This window comes from Acomys russatus, chromosome 14 (genome assembly GCF_903995435.1).
Source record: "Acomys russatus chromosome 14, mAcoRus1.1, whole genome shotgun sequence".
NCBI classification, from domain to species: domain Eukaryota; kingdom Metazoa; phylum Chordata; class Mammalia; order Rodentia; family Muridae; genus Acomys; species Acomys russatus.
The window spans coordinates 11,951,418-11,973,333 of NC_067150.1; the positions used below are offsets into that span (position 1 = coordinate 11,951,418).

The window sequence follows — 21,916 nt, forward strand, 5'->3', positions numbered from 1 at the left end:
CTCCTGTGTAAGCATGATCACACCAACTTTCTGTCCACATACATGCACAAGCAGTGGTTCTCAGCCTCCTTACTGCTGTGGCCCTTTAACACACTTCCTCACGTTGTGGTAACCCCAACCATAAAAATTATTTTGTTGCTACTTCATAACTGTAGCTTTGCTACTTTTATGAATTGTAATATAACTATTTGCTAGGCAGGATATCAGACAGAGGTCACAACCTACAGGTTGAGAACCGCTGTAAGTGATTAAGGCATCTTAGCACATACTATGAGGGCTTCTTGTCCAGTTCCAACTATTGTGGTCAAGAGAGCCTGGCTTTAAATAGTGCATGTATAACAGAAAAATAATAGAACCCATTGAAATTTGAATTCTAGAATATTTACAAATGATATTGCAATGTAAACATTATTCAAAGTCCACACCATCGTGCTCACGGCCTAATTTTCAGACTTAACCCTAGATTCTGAGGGAATGTTACAGTTCACACACTAGAATGAGGGGTTTGTGTGAATAAGAGCTTTAGGATCAAGTCCTGAAGGTGAATAGAGAAAGAGTGTACCCTTCACTCTCTCTACCTGTACTATTGTCATTTGCACAGTGAAGATGCCAACATAGAACACAGGTGATGCTAAACCCAGACAAGAACCATATAAGCAAAAACTTCAGGCAGTGACTTTACTCCTCCCTGAATTTCCCTTTTCTTCAACAGCTGCCATCTAAAATCTCAGAGAATACTTGAAAGTCTCCCAAACATCACCTACTGCTGAAGTATCCCTGTATCACCCATTAGTCCATTTCACAAATATTCTGTGGCAGTCCGTTCTGTGATAAGAACCATCAAAAGAGGGATGCTCAGGATGGAGCAGGGAGAGTAAATACATTAACCATGATTTTAATTTTCCAATGCTCCATTTTAATTACTCCAATGCCTTTTGTGCAGTTGGAAGAGTGACGCAAAATCCAGATGGGATGGAGTCTTGATAAAGTCTGCATCAGTCAATTCTAGTGCCTGCTGGAACTCGGTTCTGATCAGAGACACTAATAATGAGCAAAAATTATTAGCAAGACCAAGAATAATAAAATGTTCAAAACCAAACAAAGGGGAAGACTTCCCTCAGCGAAGCCATCAAGAAGTAACTGTTGGATTGCAGTCACCACTGAGCCATTGATGCAGTCTGCCCATATATTCTCTTTCCAGTTGAGTGATAACATTGATCATACCATTTAGACTCAGCACTCAGACCAGTACAGCCTGCCCGGAAATCTGCATGGAGGCAAAGGCTCAAATGCCCTTTCATGAAAAGACCTGCAAATTAACTCTCTGCCTTTTTAATTACTCTCCATTACTTTCCCACTATTTATAAGGATTTTCTTTTTCTTTTGCATAACAAAATCCAACTCTAATCAATACATGCAGTATATCCCAGCTGATTAGTGTAATTCTTGCTCCAGCAGGATGTTGGAGCTGTGCCAGGCTTACCTAGCACACAATTAAGTATCTGTAATGCCTGCTGCTGCCCAGCAGGCCTCGTGAGCTAATAGGGAAAAGCAGGACTGGCATTTGCCTCTAGCAGCCCCCGTGTGCCCTCTCTCTCACTCTCATCTGCTTATAGACACGTACAGAGAGTCTGACTGGAAAAACACAGGCTCAGACAATCGCGCTAACCCAAGAGGCTCAGGAGTGTGCAAAGCTGATCTTCAGAGTCTAACTCACAATCTTCTCATTTCAGGAAATCCTCCCAGAAAGAACATACTTCTCTTCCCACCTACAGTTCCAGTACTGAGCTGTGAGCAAATGCTAAACCCAGCCAGACGCTGAATTCTAAACTTACCTAAATCTGTTGTCATATATTAGGCTCGCTGCACCTTCAAGCCAATTCTCAAAAAACACAATTTACTTAAAAAGAAATTAATAGCGCTGCATATTTCTCAGGCTCTCATGGAGTTGATGTTAATGAGATTTTGTTTGTTAAGACAAAGACTGATGCCGTATCTGAAAGACAATCTTTCCAGGTTTCTATTAATTCAAGAAACAGTTACTGAACATTTTGTATAATACAACATTCCTAAGACACACTCCTGTTTTTATGTTGATTTGAACAGCCTGTCCCTCAGATAATGCCTATATTGTAGTATAATTTTTAAAAAGAAAAGATTTAAAATTTAATAAGATGTGAATTTTAATTGATTCTCTTCCTAACTGCCATGTCACTGCTGAATTCATTTACAGAAATGTGAGCTTAGGGATACGCAGGTACTGTATAGTTCCCTCCTGAAACAGGGCTTTCCTGCCCACAGTGTCAGTTATGAATTCTCAGTTTGTACTCAAATGTCTTAACCCCTTATGGGGCATGTGGACAGTAACTCCATGTGATAATAGTTATATCACAGAATTTTCAACTATTGCAATGTTTAAATACTAATTAGGAAAGCCTCCAGGGGTCCTTGTAGTAACATTCATGACTACGTGTTCCTTGTTTTTGACACAGAAAGAGCTTGCCTCTGAGAGATATTCCTGTTTTATCTTTTGAACATTAAACTTCAGAAAGACACACTATAAGGAAGACAACCCTTGTATTCGGATTTTCTGGTAAGCAATGTGGTGCTTTTGAAAGGTGATCAGACATTCACGCCCACCTGCTTCCCTTGGTTGCCTTCACCACACTGAATGAGAATATTCAGGAATCATCACAGTTCTCACTGACTAGTCAACAAGACCTGAGTGTACGTACTGAAGGACTTCCCTTTAAGATACAAAATGTGGACTTAAAATGCCTATCCTATAGCTGTGCTTTTGGGCTATTTTATTGGGTTCTTTTTCCTACTACCCTTTTGTACCCCTGCTCCTTCCAACCCAACACGAGGTTGGGGAGAAAGAAGGATGGAGGGGAAAGAGGACTTTGATATTCTTATATTAGTTTCTACTGATTTGGGGGCATTGAGGTCCTTGGTCAAGTTTGATCCTGATCATCAGGATATCTCCAACCAGCAACCAGCAACTAGCAACCAGCAATAGCAGCAACCAGCAACCAGCAACCAGCAATCCAGCAATCCAGCAACCAGCAACCAGCAACCAGCAACCAGCAATCAGCAACCAGCAATCAGCAATAGCAGCAGGAGCAAACAGCAGCAGCAACAACAAGGGGAAGCAGCCAGTGCTGCTGCATGCTTGCTCTTTCAGGGCTCTTGCATTTATAACTTCTCAAGAGCCCCGAAATTTACAAATGTAAATTATCTTCAGCTGCCAATATCACACCCCTACCAGGGCACGAGGCAAGTCATAGATAGCCATTGTGGACAATCTGAAGCAACCCCGTTACCCACACCTAGGAGTAAAACAAAAACATATTCCCAACCTAACTGAGTTTTAAAGAAACCAAATACCGCACTGGCACCTAGCTTCTCACAGGAAATAAATTTAATACTTTACCATATATGCTCCGGAGTAGAAGTCAAAATCACTGCTCAGATTGAATATAAACAATCATTCAACTTTAGATATTAAAAACTGGCAAGGCACACTATTAATAAGATTATGAAACCAAAGACTGGGGATATGCCTCTGAATCCTGGAAATGGTGCTGCATGCAGGGGGAGGGATAATACATAGCAAGCCACTATTAAACTCATGATAAGGGCCATTGTAGTACTAAAGCTTAGGGTACTTACTCTGAAAGGCTAGTATTCTTCAAAATATTGATCTGTGAGTGCTGATATGACACCATGAATGGAAAACTCCACTCCATAAAACTTTATTCCATGTACAAAGCCAAAAGTTAAATGAATCCCAAACCTGAAGTAACTAGCACTTCAGATCATGAACATTCACCTTTTACAGTGTGCAGTGGGAGCCTTAGTGAAGAGATCTAAGAACAAAGAATTGGAGGTGTAGATACAGCCTTTGTGAGGGCACAGGGATTATACAGTGACCAAAAGACTTGGAGTGAACATGCAAGATAAGGCACAGACAAGACTATATAGAGAGTGAGCACAGGCCTCGGGCCAGTGACCATGAAACCTGGCAAAGGACAAAGTGAGCAAGACCACAAAAGACTAAGGGAAAAAGAAAGAGGAAGACCTCAAGAAGATGAATAAGGAGTCTTCACAGACTAAGGTGGGGCCCAATCTTATTTAAGGTCTTCACAAACAATCAGGCAAGGCCAGAGATTTAGTCCTTGGTTGGAGTATCCTACCCTCACTGTCTAGATAGTTTTAAACTTAATTATTTTCTCAATATCACTATGAGCCAGATGAACATTTGTATCTTTTTAAAACCACCCCCCACCCCCGTTTTGAGACAGGGTCTCTCTAAAGTAACCTTGTTTGGCCTGGGACTCACTTCAGTGACCACACTTGTCTTAAATTCATAGAAATACATCTGCATCTGCCTTGTTTTCGCTAATCGCTCTCCACTTTGATGCTTTTTCTCAAAGCAGTATGGAAGATAAATGTTAAATACTTTACAAATTCATATATTTGGAGGAAGATATATTTCCACAATATTTACATCCTTACTTCTCTTTAAGAAATGCAGGCAATGGGCGGTTCAGGCTTAATGTGGGTCCTTTAGTCAGGGAAACATGGGGGTCTCTGACATGGACTGTTTCCTGCTTTTTTGATCACTTCCCCCTGGTGGGACTGCCTTGCCAGGCCACAGAGGAAGAGGACAAACCCAGTCCTGATGCAACCTGATGAGTTGGAATGAGGAGGGAGGGGCTACGACTGAGATGTAAAGTGAATAAATAAATAAACAAAGTTTAAAAGGAAATCTAATGTCCACAATTTAAACTTAAGAAATGAATGGATGATTGAGAGAAAAAAAAATATTCTTTACTTTAAGATGTAGTCTTCCAGATTGTGAGGTTTCCCTATTTGGAATACTTATAAAGTATAATTTGCTTTGGAATATGTGATATATATATATATTTTCAATATTTGATAACATATTGTATAAAAGCAATGTAGCTTATTTGCTTTGATTATTATAAGAAACATTGATGAGCTCTGAGAAAAAAAATATTAAAAATACCAACATCTCCTCCTCTCTCTTTTCCTCTTTAGAGAAAGGGTGTAATATGTTATTAATTCTACTATTTAACAAAAACTTTGCAGGATATAAATTGTACTTAATGCATACAGTGCTGAACACAATTTGGGAATATCATGATTAACCCATGTAAGTACATGCACACAATCTATCTTTCAAACTGAGAGGCAATGACCTAATCACTGGATAGTTCAAGGCAACCTAAGAAATTCATGTTATCTTATGTGTTCAACTCAAATGCTTACATTGCCCAATTTTCTCTCTCATAGTTGAATCTGTCTGTCCTGAATGTGAGTCTAAGACTTTCTTGCCTCCTTGTAAAAATCTAGTGCCTTACAAGCCAGTGTTACTTCAATTCACCATCTTCCGGAGTGGGTTCTCACACACATAGATCTTTCCTTTATCCTAATTGATAAATAAGATAGCAAATAAAGATAAGTTGTGAGGAATAAGGTGCCATATTAGTTTAATATGTACCAAGCAAAACAATCAGTCCCAGATCATAGGTGCACTCTAAATACACTTTCCCCAACAATACCGCAGGTGTGAGAAGCCAGCACACGCCATCAGCCCGACTAACAGTAAGATGTGTTCTTAGTTCAACCAGACTGTAGATGATCTGCAATATCTACCAGACATATTGAATTCTAGGTTGCTTTAAAATAGTTCCTAGTTGGAGGATATACCTGGGAAGATCAACTAAAATCTGATTGAGAATCAGCTGCTCACAGTAACACCAGTATAGAGGACATCAACTTTTAGACCATAAGTAGGTCACTGAAGTTCTCAGTGCTTCCATAAATCTACTTTCTCCTTTACTCATTTGTGGCTGGCATTCCCGGGCTTTCTCTACCAATTGCAACCTGCTCAAACCTTTATGATCATCAAAGGCAGTTTAAAAAGAAATATGTCCACAAGGATAATAGAAAAAGAGTTTTCCAACTCTTATAGGACTGGAAAGTTTTTTCTTGCCAACAATCAGGAATAAAAGGGATTTGAACCACTAAACCATCAACCAAAAATCTTAGAGCACACAGAAGAATATACAGCTGAATAGAAATGATGCCATCAAGTAAGCATAATGCAGAGCCTGTCATCACAGACATGAAATTATTACCTCACAGTTCTGATTTGCTAGAACAAAAATTCTCCCAAGGCTCCTGTGTTGCTCTGCAGCACCTGCCTCACAGAGGGACTAGAGTCCCCTGGAGCCCTGCTCATAGCCATAATATTAGGAGACACCTTGCTTACTGTGTGGCAGTAGCTACCAAGATAAGAAGGAGCATCATAAAATATTTTTAAATTTAAAATATTTGTAAATTTTATTTAAAAATAGAAGGGGGGCCAGGAAGAAGAAAAGAAAGATGAAGAGAAGAAGGAGAAGGGAAAGAAGAAAGGAAAGAGAAAACACAATGCTGAAGTCATAAACACAACATGGCAAGCGGTCAAACTGCGACAGCTGAGAAGATCCAAAAGATGGCAAGCTTTTACTGAGTGAGACGTGCTTCCTGTCAATAAACCCCAATCCTTGTTCATAAATTAAACTCCTGTGTAGAACATCTCAATGTGGATGCCGGGCTTTGGCATTCTTTAATTATATTCAAGTCTAGGCATAGTTTCTACTTCATTGACATTCAGACTCCCCGCTACAGTCCTATGAGACTGGCACTATGTTCCAAATGGACATAACACACACTTCTGAATTCTGATTCATCCTATGTGTATAATAAAACACTATTACTGCAAGGGTGGGAAGGAGTCACGCTCTGATCTCTCTGTCACACCAGCCATACAACAGCCATGTGCATCTTCCCGTTTTCATATGCACCTTATTAAAAACATGAGGCTCTCTACCGCCAGGCTTGACTGAAGACACTTTGGTAGCAAGTTGTTGATTGACTTGTGTGGCCTCCATGAATCTCTTGGCTAGATTTTCTACTTATCAGCTACTACCATCCTTCAGCTGTCACTGAGGGCCACACACAGACACCCAGAATACACCTAAAAGTAGATCTCAGAAGTCCAAAATATGCCCAGTTAATAATTGAAAATGTTTTGATTTCTAGAGGGGACCCATGGCTGTTTCTGAACTTCCCATTGGGACAACAAGTATTCAAAGCTATGAAGGTTGCTTTCATCAGTTAGCATGACAGATCACCTAGGAAGGAGTCTCAGGGAGGGTAAGCTACATTTGGTTAGACTGTGGGTATGTCTGTGAGGGGTTTTGGGGGGGGATGGCTCAAGACAGTGCTTCTCTTGTGAGGCCTTGGCTGTCCTAGACTTGCTTTGTAGACCAGGCTGGCCTCGAACTCACAGAGATTCACCTGCCTCTGCTTCCCTGAATACCACTACGCCTGATGATGAATGTTCTTAATTAGGTTAAGTGAGATTGAAGATTTGTCCTGAGCGTGGGCAGCACTGCTTCTTGGTCTTGCCCTTGGGATGAGTGAGAGAGAAAGAGCCTTTGTTGCTCCCTGTTACTTGACTATGGATACAATGTGACCAACTGTCACCACACCTGCACCACACTGGAAGTGGACTATAATCTGCAACTGTGAACCTGGCAAACAGTTTCTTCCCCAAATTGCTTCTGTCCGAGTGTCTTATCACAGCAACAGAGAAAGAACAGAGACGGAAAACAATGGGGATAGCTAGCTAGCCTTTGAATCTTATAAGATAGAGGTAGTTTCAGTAATTAGTGAATTCTGGGCATGGTGGTATGAGCTTTTAATCCTAGCATTTGAGAGATAGAGGCAGAAAGACCATCAGTTTGAAGCCAGCCTAGCCACATATGAATCCCGGGGCACATAACAGACTCTTATCTTACAAAACATAGAAAGAGTGTTCAAGTGATACAGAGAACAGTGAAAGATTAGGTAGAAAGGAACGGAAGTGGAGTTAATATATAAGAAAGAGTGATGTAGGAGAAGGCTAATTACCTTAAAGTGTACATGGCTTTGCATATTTTGAGACACCAAAGTCAGTCTTACGACCTACCCAAGTCCCCTGTATAAATTTAGTGTCCAAGAGGGTCACCATCTTCAGGATGTAGTGTCTGAGGGAAGACAATTCTTGGTCCTTCCAGGAATCTTCCAAGGTTTCTGTATTAGTTTATAACAGACAAGTCACACTGACAGAAAGACCACACTTTGATCATCAGATTGACCATTGTGTTCTGAGGTCAGTTCTCCATTCCCTCCACACCAGGAAATCAGCTCTCAAACTTCTGCCCTTCTAACTGAGTTGGGGGTAGAGAGAACTCCTATGGTGGAAGAGGCCAAAAGTAAAACTAAGTCTGAAATTCCACTTGTATACATAATAGCGAGAATCCGTCATTTGTTATTTTATGTGTACCTGACAGTCAGAAGTGAAACCAGAAGCGCTCAAGCCACCAAACCAGTTCTCAGCATCTTCTCAATAGATTCCATCTGCGGCACACTAAGCTGACTGTTTTAAGGCCTAACTTCCCTAAAATCATTTCTGAAGAAGAAAGTAGAAAGGAATCGGTGTGGAGAAAGCTTATTAAATGAGAAAGTATTCAGAGAAATAACTGAGTTTGAGATACAAGCGGAGTCAAATGAACCCACACAGAGAAAAGCCTTTCATCACACTGTGGGTCTTCGTGTCCTCAGCTCTCACAAGTGGGTAGAAAGGAGCAGATTGTTAATAGTGAAGAAGAAGAAGAAGAAGAAGAAGAAGAAGAAGAAGAAGAAGAAAGAAGAAGAAGAAGAAGAAGAAGAAGAAGAAGAAGAAAAAGAAGAAGAAGAGGAGGAGGAGGAGGAGGAAGAGGAAAAGGAAGAAGAGGAAGAAAAGAGCAACAAATGACAAGGAGGAAGAAAAAGAATGCAGAAAAGTTTGTTAATAAGCAACAGGGCTACCTATGTCCCCTCAGTGTTGGTAAGCATAGGAACGTCTGTGGATTTCTCCTGTGGGGAGAGACTGGGCAGGAAACCAATCTTCCCTCTTAGCTTTGTTATCTCTCCTCTTCTTGAGATCAGGTTTGGCCTTATGTGTCTCAGGCTGCACTAGTATTATGTAGCTTACTATAGATTCTAGAATAACCTTCAGCTTCTGGTCCTCCTGCCTCCATAACCCTGAGTGCTGAGAATACAACCCTTATTTTAAGTGCTCTTTCCAACTCACTGTCCCGACAATCAGCAAAGAGAGGTTCATCAACACCACTTCAGCAATCGGTGTAATCAGTATAGATGAGGAAGCCCACCTGAGCTCAGGAGGTGACTCACTGAAGGAAACCCCAGATCTCTCCACTAGTATGGCTCTCCTCTTGTCCACTAGTGGCCTGGATGAATCTAAGGCACAGGGAAATACCAGACCTAATTCCAAAAAGACACCAGGTTGTTGGTCTGCGAGGAACCGTTAACACACCCTAACAAAACAGCCCCCTCTCAGATCACCTCTTGACTTGTGGGTTATGGTTGAATAACCCTCCTCCATGGCAGTTGCTCTTTGCTTCCTTTGATATAACTCATCATCTAGATTAGGGCAGGCAGGCGCTTCCCCAGCATGGGAAGAATCCAAGGATGATAACACAACTTGCCACTGTTCTTATGTGAGCCTTCAGAAGATGCCCTGCTTTTACAGAAAGCTGTGAGCTAGCAAAATAGCCCACATATCACACAGGTCAATGGGCACCCCATCCCCCATCCCCACTTACATCACACAGGTCAGTGGGCATCCCCTCCCCCATCCCCACTTACATCACACAGGTCAGTGGGCACCCCTTCCCCCATCCCCACTTACATCACACAGGTCAGTGAGCATCCCTCCCCCATCCCCACTTACATCACACAGGTCAGTGGGCACCCATCCCCCATCCCCACTTACATCACACAGGTCAGTGGGCACCCCTCCCCCATCCCCACTTACATCACACAGGTCAGTGGGCACCCCCTCCCTCATTCTCACTTACATCACACAGGTCAGTGGGCACCCCTCCCCCATCCCCACTTACATCACACAGGTCAGTGGGCACCCCCTCCCCCATCCCCACTTACATCACACAGGTCAGTGGGCACCCCCTCCCCCATCCCCACTTACATCACACAGGTCAGTGGGCACCCCCTCCCCCATCCCCACTTACATCACACAGGTCAGTGGGCACCCCATCCCCCATCCCCACTTACATCACACAGGTCAGTGGGCACCCCCTCCCCCATCCCCACTTACATCACACAGGTCAGTGGGCACCCCATCCCCCATCCCCACTTATTGCTACTCACTTCGTTTTCTTAGTAGCTCAGCACAAATGTAATTGCTACTTAACAGACTGACTGGGTCCTGACTATTTAAAAGTTCCCAAAATGCCTCTGCCAGAAAGCAGAATAAATAAAAATTGAAAGAAGGGGAGGGAGCACGTGGAGGCAAGGCTGGGAAGCCAGTCAATGGTCAACAAACACTGGCTGTGAAAATGCTGCAGTGATGAGCAGAGGGAGCCAGCTCAGCAGCTGACCAGCTTCTGCTCTCCCAGCCAGCTGTCCAGTGCAGAGTTCTGTTTGGCCCAAATACGAGGACGTTATAACACGGACAATTCTGGGAACTTTCTCCTCCCAGTGCACAGTGCATGGAAATCTACTCCAACACCATTCACTGTCCAAGTTCCGGAGACAACAATGAGGAATCCTGATCTAATTGCTTTTACTTATTTGGTTTAATTCTGGGAGACAACTTTTCTCCCTATACAATGGTAAGAAAAATTAAAGAATTCAACCCCTCACCGACACCCACCTCACTATGTAGAAATCATATCTAAGAGCAAAAGTCATTGCACAGTAATAATAATAAAAAAAAAACCTCTTTGTCTTTTGGCATCCTGTTTCCCTTGCATGCTTTTTAAAAATTTCTCCCTGTGCAACTGTCTAATTTTGGAATACAGCAAAAAGGCTGGGGCTTGGGAATGAGGATAGAAGCTGTCAATGACCAGCAATTTTTAGAAGCCGGAATCATTTCTATTTCTCAAAATTTTTTCTCCCTCTTTTCTAGCTCTTTCTCTCCTCTCCTGCCTGCCCCCTACCATGAAATTCAATCTCCACATCAAACTGAACTCTCTCTCTCCCACCTCACATTTCCACCCACCACAAGCATTGGGTAACCCAGAGTTTGGCACCTACAGCAGCTAGAGAGCCTGTGCTCTCCATGCACTCTGAGATGCTGGCCTCTGGGTCCTCAATTCCTAGATGGCAGTTCGCCCTTTCCATCGCCTGCATCAAGGCAGCTTCCTGCAGTATGTCTGGCCTGTTTTGTCTTTCTACATTTATTTTAACTCGGGCGCGGGTGCAATCAAATCCTGGCAACAACGCCGAGAGCTCAAAGCCACAGAGATGGACTGGCGGCCAGCTCCCCGCCCCTCCTCCCACCGCCCCAACTCGCCTTTGAAAAGACAAACGACGGGCCAGAAATTAATGTGTCGGTGGAACGGAGGATAAAAGGCTGGGACGCGAGTGTGGAGTGCAGTAGGCTTTGCAGTTTTCTTCTATATACATTTAAAATATGACGGTCTAAAAGCTAAGAAACCACTCCGGACAGCCATTCGGAAGCCGACTCTGGTGGGCGCAAGGCTCCCGCCCCGTGCCCTCCCCCATATGCTTGAGCCAGAAAGAGCGAGTGCTTGGCGCGGTTTGTCTGACACTTGTAAATGGAAGTGGGATCCAAGTTGGAAGCAAACGCGCCAGAGTCTGGGGGCGGGAAGTAGGGGAAGGCAGAGAAAGGACTCTCCCATCCTTAGCCTAGTCCTGTATTCCTCCCTCGCTCCTCTGTGCTGCGCGTTCGGGAATACCCCAAGTAGGATCCTGGTCCATCAGCCAAATGGGTCTGCCTCCCTCAGGGAGGTTCGGGCCACTGGCTGCCCTGGTTCCCGCAGGCCAGCGCTTCTAGTTTCTGGGATTCTTCAGCCTCTAGGGCACCCTTACTCTCTCTGCAACCTATCCCTACCTTCATGTTCATTTATGGACACCCCCACTGCCCGCCTTGCTTGTTATTGTACCTCAAGGTGGGTGCCATCGCCAGTACTCACACCCAGGAGCGCCCCCTTTTCTCTGGTAGCAGGAGCCAATAGATGTGCCTTTAACCCTTCGGGGAACACCCGGCCCTCTGCATCCCATGGTCTCTCTGAGCTCACCACAGCTCGCAAGAGCAGAACAGAGAAAAGCGATACAACTTGCTTTCTGCAAAGTCTAATCTTGGTTAATGTTTAACCATTTCCGAAAACACACGCGACAAAAGTCAGCTAGGGAGAGAAACGGTGAAAGCGTTATATTGCTAAAAATACCCGGGCTTGCCACCTTTTGCCAGCCAGTCCTGGACTGATGCATTTTAGCTCAGCGACCCCAGCTGGCCAAGTCCTCTCGCTCACTGAACGTCACGCGAAATCCGTCTAGGTCCCCTCTGCTACCTTCAGCCAGATCCCTAAGATCCCCAACAGCTAATGGTTCCTGTAGGCTCATCCCAGGAAGGGCTCGGGAAGCTGAACAGTGCGCTTTCAAGGTGGCCACGCGGAGCCGCGAGGGCCCCTCGGCATCCCTGGGATGGTCAGACTCGCGCTATTCTCATTTCAAATAGCACAGCCAGTCCTCCCGCCCGCCAAAAATGATGCTTTCTCCCAAAGCATTCGGATACATATTCCCGTCAAAACAACAGGAATTCTCTCCTGGCTTCTCATCCGAACTGTTCAAATTGCCCCAGTTCAAAGTCAGTACCGTTCACAACCCGGTAAGACTCTGACGTGGGCAGAGGACCGGCAAACAGCCTAGGCTACCCTTCCTGCATGGTGGAAGTGAAGGCTGGGCGATCTGCTCCGCGCATAGCCTCCTCTAGCACGCACCCAACTTGCTCCTCTGGGTCCTGCAAGTGCATCCATTGGCATCTGCGCCTCTTCCCACTAAGTGCTGCAAGCACCGACTTCCAAGCGGACTCTCCGCCTGATCTCATCCACCTGCAGCCAGCGGCCACAGCTCAGTGAGGACCCAGAGCTGCGTGCACAGACCTGCAAGCCCCCTCTCCTCTTATTCCTAGCCCCAAACTTGACCAACTCTGGTGCCCAATTCCCGGTTCCTGCTGCAGGGCTGAGTCTCCCTGGGTTCCATCTGGTAGCGGCAATGGCCACAGCTCCCGGCAGCGCCCAAGCAGGAACTTTGCAAGGTGAAAAGTTTCCTCCCCCACGCTCTCCGATGGCTCTAGCTTGCCGGACCACCCATCACAGCCTCTCAGTAACCAGGTAGCCGGGGCTTTTCTGAGAAGGTGCACTCCAACCGAAGCACCATACACCCAAATAAGCACGCTAAAAATCCTCACGCACCCTTGACTCGGTCAGCGATGCTCTCCTGCACCCGGCGCGTTCTCCGTGGTCTTCCTTTCAAGCCTAGGGCGAGCTGGCCACCCCGCTGCCTCCGCCGCAGTGCTCACCGCGTGCTCAGGGCTGAGGCTGGGGCGGCGAGCGGAGGCGCCAGGCGCTTAGCGCTCAGGACGCCGCCACTGCTGCGGGGTTGGCGGGCGGAGGAGGGGAGTCGGAGGAGGATGGCGGCGGGAGGAGGGGGACCCGGAGCGAGGTCCCAACGCGCAGCCCAGATCACAGCGCAGCCTGCCGGGAGGAGCAGTTCTCGCGTCTGTTCTCGGCTGCCTGCACTGCTACTGCTGGTGGTGGAGCTGTACACGGTTCCCCAACGCGCCCCGCCGCCGCCGCCGCGCTGCCAAACCCCCCGCTTCGCTGTCTCCTCCCCCCTCCCGCAGAGCCGCGTCCGCGTGGGGATGACCAGTGATCTCCGAGCTCCTCACGAAGACGATGGGCGCGCAGGAGGGGGAAGGGAGACCCTATGGCCAGAAGGATGCTCTGGGCGCCTCGCCTAGAAGCTGGACTAATTTTAGAGCCAAGACTTCCTCCACCCGTAGCTTGACTGAAAGAACGCACCAAAGTGCGGTGCAGAGGCAGTAGCGGGGAGAGCTCCCTGACGTTTTGGAGGAGCGCGCACACGCTACATTCAATCTGCCCTGCTCTGCAGCCAGCAGCCTAGAGTGCACTAGACTTCTCCGGACCAGATGAGGAAACTGAGGCACGGTGAAGCCAACATGATTTTACTCAAGCTTCTCAGGCGGGTTTGAAGCGCAGTGGGCAAAACTATTAAACGTTGTGCCTCCCTCTCGTCACAAGAGACTCACATTGCTTTCCCACGCATTTTCAGATTACTGGGATCGCCTTTGTGTGGGAGAAAACCAGTCTAAAAAGTCATGTGACTCATCACCCCCACCCTATCTGAAATAGTGGGATGGGAAGACATTCAGAATGGGATGAGTGAATGGTCGCAGGGGAGCTAGGTGATTTGCAACGACAATTGGAGGGCCTCTATTTCCTGTAACTTCTGGATCACACCCACAAGTCTGAGGATTCATGGCAAATGCACCAGCCCTCCTACCCACTTATCCCACTATCCAGTAGAGCTAGCCTTCAGCCTTTCCTCCAAGCCAGAGAGCTCTGTCTGAAACAGTCCTAACTACAGCCCTCCTCCTCCACCGCCGCCGCACCCCCCCTGCCACGCCCCGCAGACGCACCGGGACACCGCCCACCCCCATCCCCACCCCGGACTCTTGGGCACAGCAAATCACATCTGTCCCAAGCAGGCTGTTCCCTAAGGAGGTGCCCAACTCTTGGAGAGGTGCGCCCTGGGCCTGCAGATTTGCTGTGTAGAGAAGTTTGCTCCTTATTTTGATCCCTGAATTTCTCTTTGGGGACCAGGGTCTGTCTGTTGGTGCTAAAAGTGTTTGTGTTCAGTCACACCCTTTGAAGAGCTCCTGGAATTTACCTTGCTGGTCTTCAGCTCCCAAGCCTGAGGCCTTAATGCTCTAAAAAGCCCTCCACTCTCAGTAGGTGGGAAGTTCCCCTTGAAAGCCTTCTTTGGCCTCCCGCACTGCCTTCACTGCCCCATAAAGCACTTTGCATGCTCTGGTCGCTTGCCTTGAGCGGTTAATGGAAATACTAAGGAATACTGACAGCTCCCCATACATCAACTAATTCCAGGCCAGAAGAGTGATGCCAGCCCGGGCTTCCCTGTTGCAAAGGCCCGAAGAAAACTTACTTGTTCTTCAATTATGCATTTGCATAATTTTATTCTGATTTTATTTTTTATTCAGACACTTTCTTGGACATTAAAAGTTTACTGCCATATAAATATGCTCCCGACACGATGTATTTCTTGTGACTGACCCAAGACAGATAACATTACACCAAAGATTTTAATGAATCAAGCATTTCTCATGCCAGTGCTTCTGTGGAAGGACCAGGAGGGAGCCTTACTGCCTGAAGCCAGTCACTTTGGGTAGAGTCAGCTGGTGGGTGGTTGGCTCCTGGGATGCTCAGGGAAATGATATTGGCAGCAGAATAGGCCATCTTCCACCTCCTTCCTGGGAAGCTGGCCAGGTAACTGGAGAAGCAACGATGCTATGGGAGTCCAGACCCTCCAAAGGCTTTCTTATGCCTCAGAGGCACTTTAACTGTAAGTGCAGAAATCTGTCTAACTCTGCCTCCTGCCCTAGAGCAGTGTGTAGGTAGTAAGGAACACAGTCTCTATTCCCAGGGCAGAAATGGGCCATGACAACCTAGAGGAAAAGGGCTTTCTGCCATGAGGTGGAATGGTTTATTCACTTGGGACACCCTTTGGTCAGTTCAAATTTGGAAGAACAAGTAATACTCACTGATACCAGGAAAACACCTATTTCTTTATAATGTAACCTACTGTGTGCCTGTGATATTGAGGTCACATCACTGTTAAAACCATGAGCTTCGTGAATGAACCAGAGAGATTTATAATACTTAAATTTCTACCCACAGTGCCCTGTGCAAATCCCAGTGTAATGAATAAATGTATTAAATAGTCAAAGAATAAACAAGTGAAGAACATACAAGAGTTCTATATTAGATGCTAAAAACACAGGAAAGAGCCCCAAACTGAAAACCCAGGAATACATAATCATGCCAGTTGCTTTATCATACCTCCAAAGTTCCACTCCAGATCCTTTGGGCCGTATCTCTCCCTTTAGGCCACTGGACAAACAAGATGCTCTTCTGGATTTCTGCAAGATGAACTGATAGCTCTGATGCGTCATCCTCTCTTATACGTCAGCCCCGCACGGGGGTGAGGGGGTGGGGGAGGAGGGGCTGTTGAAGTGTCCAGGGTAAATGGAAGCCTAGATATGTAAGAGATTAGACACCGAGACATTTTTTAGTGAACAGAACATGAGAACGTTTGGCAGTATACATGACTGTCTTCTACAGATGGGGAAGCAGTTATGTGTTCCACACTGCTTCATGAAGCAGTGATCAGCTCGGGTGCACACACTCTGCTTTCCTCGGGTTCTGGCCCTCTGGCCCTCCTGTGTTCCCGGGACCACACTCACACACATGCCTGACATATTGCCAGTGAAAAACATTTTAAGGTTTATTTTTTATCAATTTTTACTTAACGTGTACCTGTATGAATGTATGTCATAGGGCATCTCCTCTGGAGATGGAGGCACTTGTGAGCTTCCTGATATGGGAAGGAATCTGGGGACTGAGCTAGGTTCTCTGGAAGCATGTGACCTAAAGCACTGAGCCGTCTCTCTAGCCTCAGCCATCTCTCCAGCCTCTCCGATAGGTCTTACACTGCACTCCTCTGTCCCAAGCTAATACATTGCATTGCCGTTCCTAATCATCACTTATTCTAAGCAACTGACAAATTATGATTCAAAGTATCATTTGAAGATATATATATATATATGTATATATAATCACACACAGGAATAAACACATAGCCACCTTTCTATGTACTTAAAGGGCTTCTCAAAGTAATCAGCCCTGCCTCTCATGTTCTACCCAGACCTGTTCATCTCACTGAGTTTACCTTTTTGTTCAGGAAGATTTGTCCAGGTTGTCATCTGAGGTGACGCCTATCTTATTGCTAACTCTGTAAACACTGAATTACTGTTTTATTTAGACAATAGTCTGATAGCCAGGTGGGCTATTGAGGGAGGTGGTAGAATGCACAGGTGACTTAACATTATTTGGGGGACCAGATATAATTTTGCTGCATTGTATGTTCAGATTGAATTGAAGCATCCTCCACAGGCTCAGTCCCCTGATTCCAGTTGACTTGGGGGGTGGGTGGTAGAACCTTTAGGAGTTGACGCATCACTGGAGGGAGAAGACCACTGCTGTTCTATGGAAATGCAGGAGGTAGTAGTTCTAAAACAGAGACTGACTTCTTTCTAAACTGCCCACCAGCCATTTTACCACATGTTATAGACACGCCTCCCACCGGCTCAAGATGGGTGCATCACATCCATCCTTTGCACATGATGCTTAACTATCCTCTTCCAGAATTTTCTTTTCCGGCAGTTTCATACATGTATGTAATGCACTGTGAAAATACTCACTTTACCACCCTTTCTCCTCCCTCTCCCAATACTTCTCTTTTTGTTCTCAATTAATCTCTCCTAATTTCGTGCCCTATATTGTGTGTGTGTGTGTGTGTGTGTGTGTGTGTGTGTGTGTGTGTGTGTGTGTGTGTGTGTGTGTGTCCAGGTCCATTTACAAGTCAAAACTGCTGTGTGTTGACAATCGCGTTGACCATATCATATGTAGAAGACTATGCTATGCTTCACAGCTTTTTCACGTCACCCAGCTCTCTTAATTTATCTCTTCTTTTCTTCCGTGGTGCTCCCTGCATTTTGGTGGGGGGAGGGGAGTGATATGCATGTTGCCTTTTAGGACTGAACATTCAACAGCCATTAACTATCTTAAGGTTGATGCAACCCAGGCTTTATTTTCAAAGCGCACCCAGTCCACCTTGGGCATGCCTAACTACTTGAAGCTCAAGAGAATTTCTTACCACCTGACTTTTCCTTAAAATTTTCTTTATATCCATCTTGGGCGACAACTCTCCCTCTGCTTTGGCTAATAGAGTAATAAATGTAATAGCAGCCATTTTATCTTATACAATCCTGTTGTTTTTCTTAGGCGTTTCTCCTTCTCTTCCATTCATTTATGTTCATTTATTCTATCCATTCAAGCATTATTTTTGAGCAGCTACATACTTGGCTCTGCTGAACACTGGGGATATAATGAGTTATCTACCCTCATGGATCTTGGGTAGGTTTAGAAGTTGCCATTTATCAAGAGGTGTTGCGAGATAATGTAGCAGGGGCAGGAACTGCAGCTTAATGATTTGGGTTGCTTAGTTACCATAACTACCGCCACCCTAGTGAAGAGGAGGTCTTCATTCCTCCCTGTTTTACTCATTAGTTAAAGCCAACAGTACCCAGGACTGATGATAATAAGAGATAATTAGGGGTGTACTTATGCCATACTTTGACACAGCACTCTAAGGGCAAATGCTCTCCCTTACTAAAGTATGATCAAATCCAGAATCTCATTGAACTTGTTTTTTTCCCCTCAAAAATATTAAGGATTTTTTTCATTCAAAATTATTATCTTAAACCTTTTTTACTAGTTGGTGTTATATATTTTTTTGGGACAAGATTTCTCTGTGCGGTGAGAACATCCTATTGAGACTCTAGGTGAGAAAAATATAGGGGATAGGGAAGTAGGTGGATCCAGAGGGTCCTAGAAACCTACAAGAGGAACATTATGATGGGTGGATCTGAGCCCAGGGGTTCTGCTTGATCAAAGGCACCGACCAAGGACAAAAACGTGCAGTCATCATCAAACCCCTACCCAGATCTAGCCAAGGGACAGAACATTCTCCACAGTTAAGTGGAGACTGGGGACTGACTTTCACAGGATCTCTGGTGCCCCATATTTGGCCATGTCCCTTTGTTGGGGAGGCCCAATGGCACTCTGAGGAAGGACAGCGGACTACCAAGAAGAGACTTGATACCCTAGCACCATTTTCAGGGGGAGGAGGTCCCCCTCGGTCACAGTCATAGGGAAGGGGGATTGGGGTGAAAGTGGGAGGGAGGGAGGAATGGGAGGATGCATAGGATGGGATAGAAAATGAGATGTAATATGGATTATTTTATTTTTCAATAAAAATGTGTTAAAAAAAAAAAGATTTCTCTGTGTAACAGCCCTGCATGTCCTGGAATTCTCTTTTTAGACAAGGCTGGCCTCAAATTCATAAAGATAAACCTGTCTCTGCCTCCCAGGTGCTGGGATTAAGGGCATGTATCATCGCACCAGACTAAAACCTTTTTTGTAAATTAATATTTTTGCTGTTTATCTCTACCGTTAGACATAGTGAATATGTTATGAATGAGACATGCTAATGTGAGCATGGTTAGTCAGGTCACATTTGTGGAACTCCTTTACAAAGAGGCAATCTGAATTTAAGATAACCCGTGTGGACTTTGGATATGACCTGCACTTTTGCCAAAGGAACAATTGCCAAGTAATTTAAAAGTGAGGTAATAATATTCCTAAACTCTTAGAAAAAAATCAGATATATTCTGTCTTTCCATGTGCCTTTTACACTGCCATGCTACCTGCAGGTTTTATTTATTTCCCCAGTACAACTACCAAGAAAAAAAAAACCTGAGTGAGATAAAAATGTTATTGCTAAAAGGAAGGAGAATATTATTATCTTCCTCACTGTTTCACCATGCTGAGCATGCGAAGCACAGGCTCTCAAAACCAAAGATAATGAAAAAGCATTTCCAGAACAGTGGAAAAAAATTAAAGAAAATTTATATAGACTAGTTGACTTTCTTCTTTCTTTCTTTCTTTGCTTTTCTTTCTCTTTATTTCATTTTCTTTTCTTTTTCTCTGTTTCATTTTTCTTATTTTTATTGTCTGGTTCTCTTTCTTTCTCTCTTTTCTTCCTTCATTCTTTCTTCTTTTTGGAAAGAGGGTCTCACTATGTATCATACTCATCTGGCTTGGAGTTTGCTGTTCAACCAGGCTGGCTTCAATTTCACAGAGGTTTGTTGCCTGCCTCAATTCCCAACTGCTGGGATCAAAGCCGTGTGCCATCATGTGCATCAGACTAACTATTTTTTATTTTGTTTTAATTGAGTCAGAAAGGTATTATTAAGTAGCAATACATCATATTACCTTAAATAACACTTTAATGCCATTTCCACATGAAAATGGCCATTTCTCTGATTTGAGTTAGTATTTTGCGTAAACAAATTAGAATAAGTTTTATTTCACCAGCCCAAATGTTTTCCATAAAGGTCAATGCAATTTCTCAAAAGCAAACTGCATCAAGGTATTTTCATAAGGAGACTATCAATGTGGACAAGTGTCTGAATGCCTGAGACACTATTGCCAAAAAGAGAGTGCCACATCACTTATTTCTTCTCTGACAAACTGCAAGTCACAAGTAACCATAGAAGAGGCTTCTTCATTCATGGCTTTGTCCATCCAGGCTACAGCCAAGTAAAGACCTGCTGAGGAGGTGGAAGCAAACACTTGGCCCCTAGCTTCTCACCCTGGTTTATGTGATTTTTATGCTGTGGTATGGCCCCTATGTGATAAAGGAAATTCTTTCTGATAGAGTATCAAGTGCCTTTGGGGAGCAGGGGAGCATCTGCCTCCTATCAGACCCCCTAGAAGGGAAGTTGGTCAGTTGGGCACACCTCTGCCACCGAGCATCTCTGCAACGCTTGTTTCATGGTATGTGTTTACATGGATATAAGCACATATGTACGCTTACCTATCTTTTGAAGAGTGTTGCTTTATTTAAGAAGCCTGAAAATTAGGGAAAATGACTACAAGAAATCTTTGCTGATATTAAAAATAGTGAAATTACTTACAAGGACTAAGCACTTTGGAAGATGAATGCTGCTCCTGGAGTTACATAAGGAGCATTTCCATTCTTTTCAAATTGCACATAAAATCAATAACATATTTTAGCCATTTTTCAAGTGTTATTCTCCATGAGATATTTGAACTCTGGTGCCAATAACTTTTTATTTGCCTTTAAGACAAAATTGACTCACTTGATAGCGCCTTCTATCTCTTCGAGTCGGAAAGCTCACGGGAAGAAAAGGCTGCAGAAATATTCAGTTCTCAGTACATATTTCTGAGCTTGTTTTGGAGTGACAGCAACGGCCTTACGAAGGATTAAAGGGACACTCCTGGAAGCTGGCTGGGAGGCCAGAGCTGGGTGGAAATCTCCTGCATATTTGTCAAGTGCCCTGCAGATTCTAAAGGAAGCACTGTGCCTTCACCTCGGCGTATGTGGAGTCACTCATGATCTGCGGCTGACATGCATTTGAAGATCATGATGTAAATTATATTCAGAGTTTTAAAATGGAAGCATGTGCCACGTGAAAAGTTCTAGGGAGGAAGTGCACTTTAGCTTGGTGTGCTAGAATGTTAGAGAATTGTGGACAAGAAAGCATGTAGTTTGTTTGGTTTTGGTGTGTGTGTGTGTGTGTGTGTGTGTGTGTGTGTGTGTGTGTGTGTGTGTGTGTGCTTGCGCGCGCACATGCGCGCACAATGTGTACAGTGTAGGTGTAACGAAGTGTGTACATGTGCATATGGAGGCCAGAGTTTAGCTTTGCTTGCTATCCGTTTTGATTTTTTGAGACATGGTCTCATAAACTCAAAACTCTCAGATTCCCCTAGGCTGGCTGGCCAGTGAATTTTACAGATCTGGTCATGGCAGCCCCTCTCCCCCAAGCAAGCACTGGGCCACAGGTGTGTCCCGGCACTCCATCTTCCACATGGGAGCTGAGGATCTGAACTCATGTCTTCATGTGTGCATGTCAGATACTGTATGCACTGTCATCTTTACAGACCCATGCATTTTTAATTGCTATGCACTTGGACGTTACAATCTATTCAAAGGCTATGCTAATAATAGGAGACTAATCCTGTCAATAAGTACACAGCAGGAAAAGACTGCTGTTTCTCATTTA

At 44.7% G+C, this 21,916-nt stretch overlaps 1 protein-coding gene across 1 annotated transcript in view; it reads right to left on the bottom strand.

Moving 5' to 3' along the window:
- Fat3 (FAT atypical cadherin 3) overlaps positions 1–13,776 on the bottom strand; it is a 615,276-nt gene extending 601,500 nt beyond the window's left edge. Inside the window, exon 1 of the mRNA XM_051155934.1 lies at positions 13,362–13,776. The gene's annotated coding sequence lies outside the window, so the exon portion shown is untranslated. The remainder of the gene's footprint in view (positions 1–13,361) is intronic.
- Between the last annotated feature and the right edge of the window lie 8,140 nt (positions 13,777–21,916).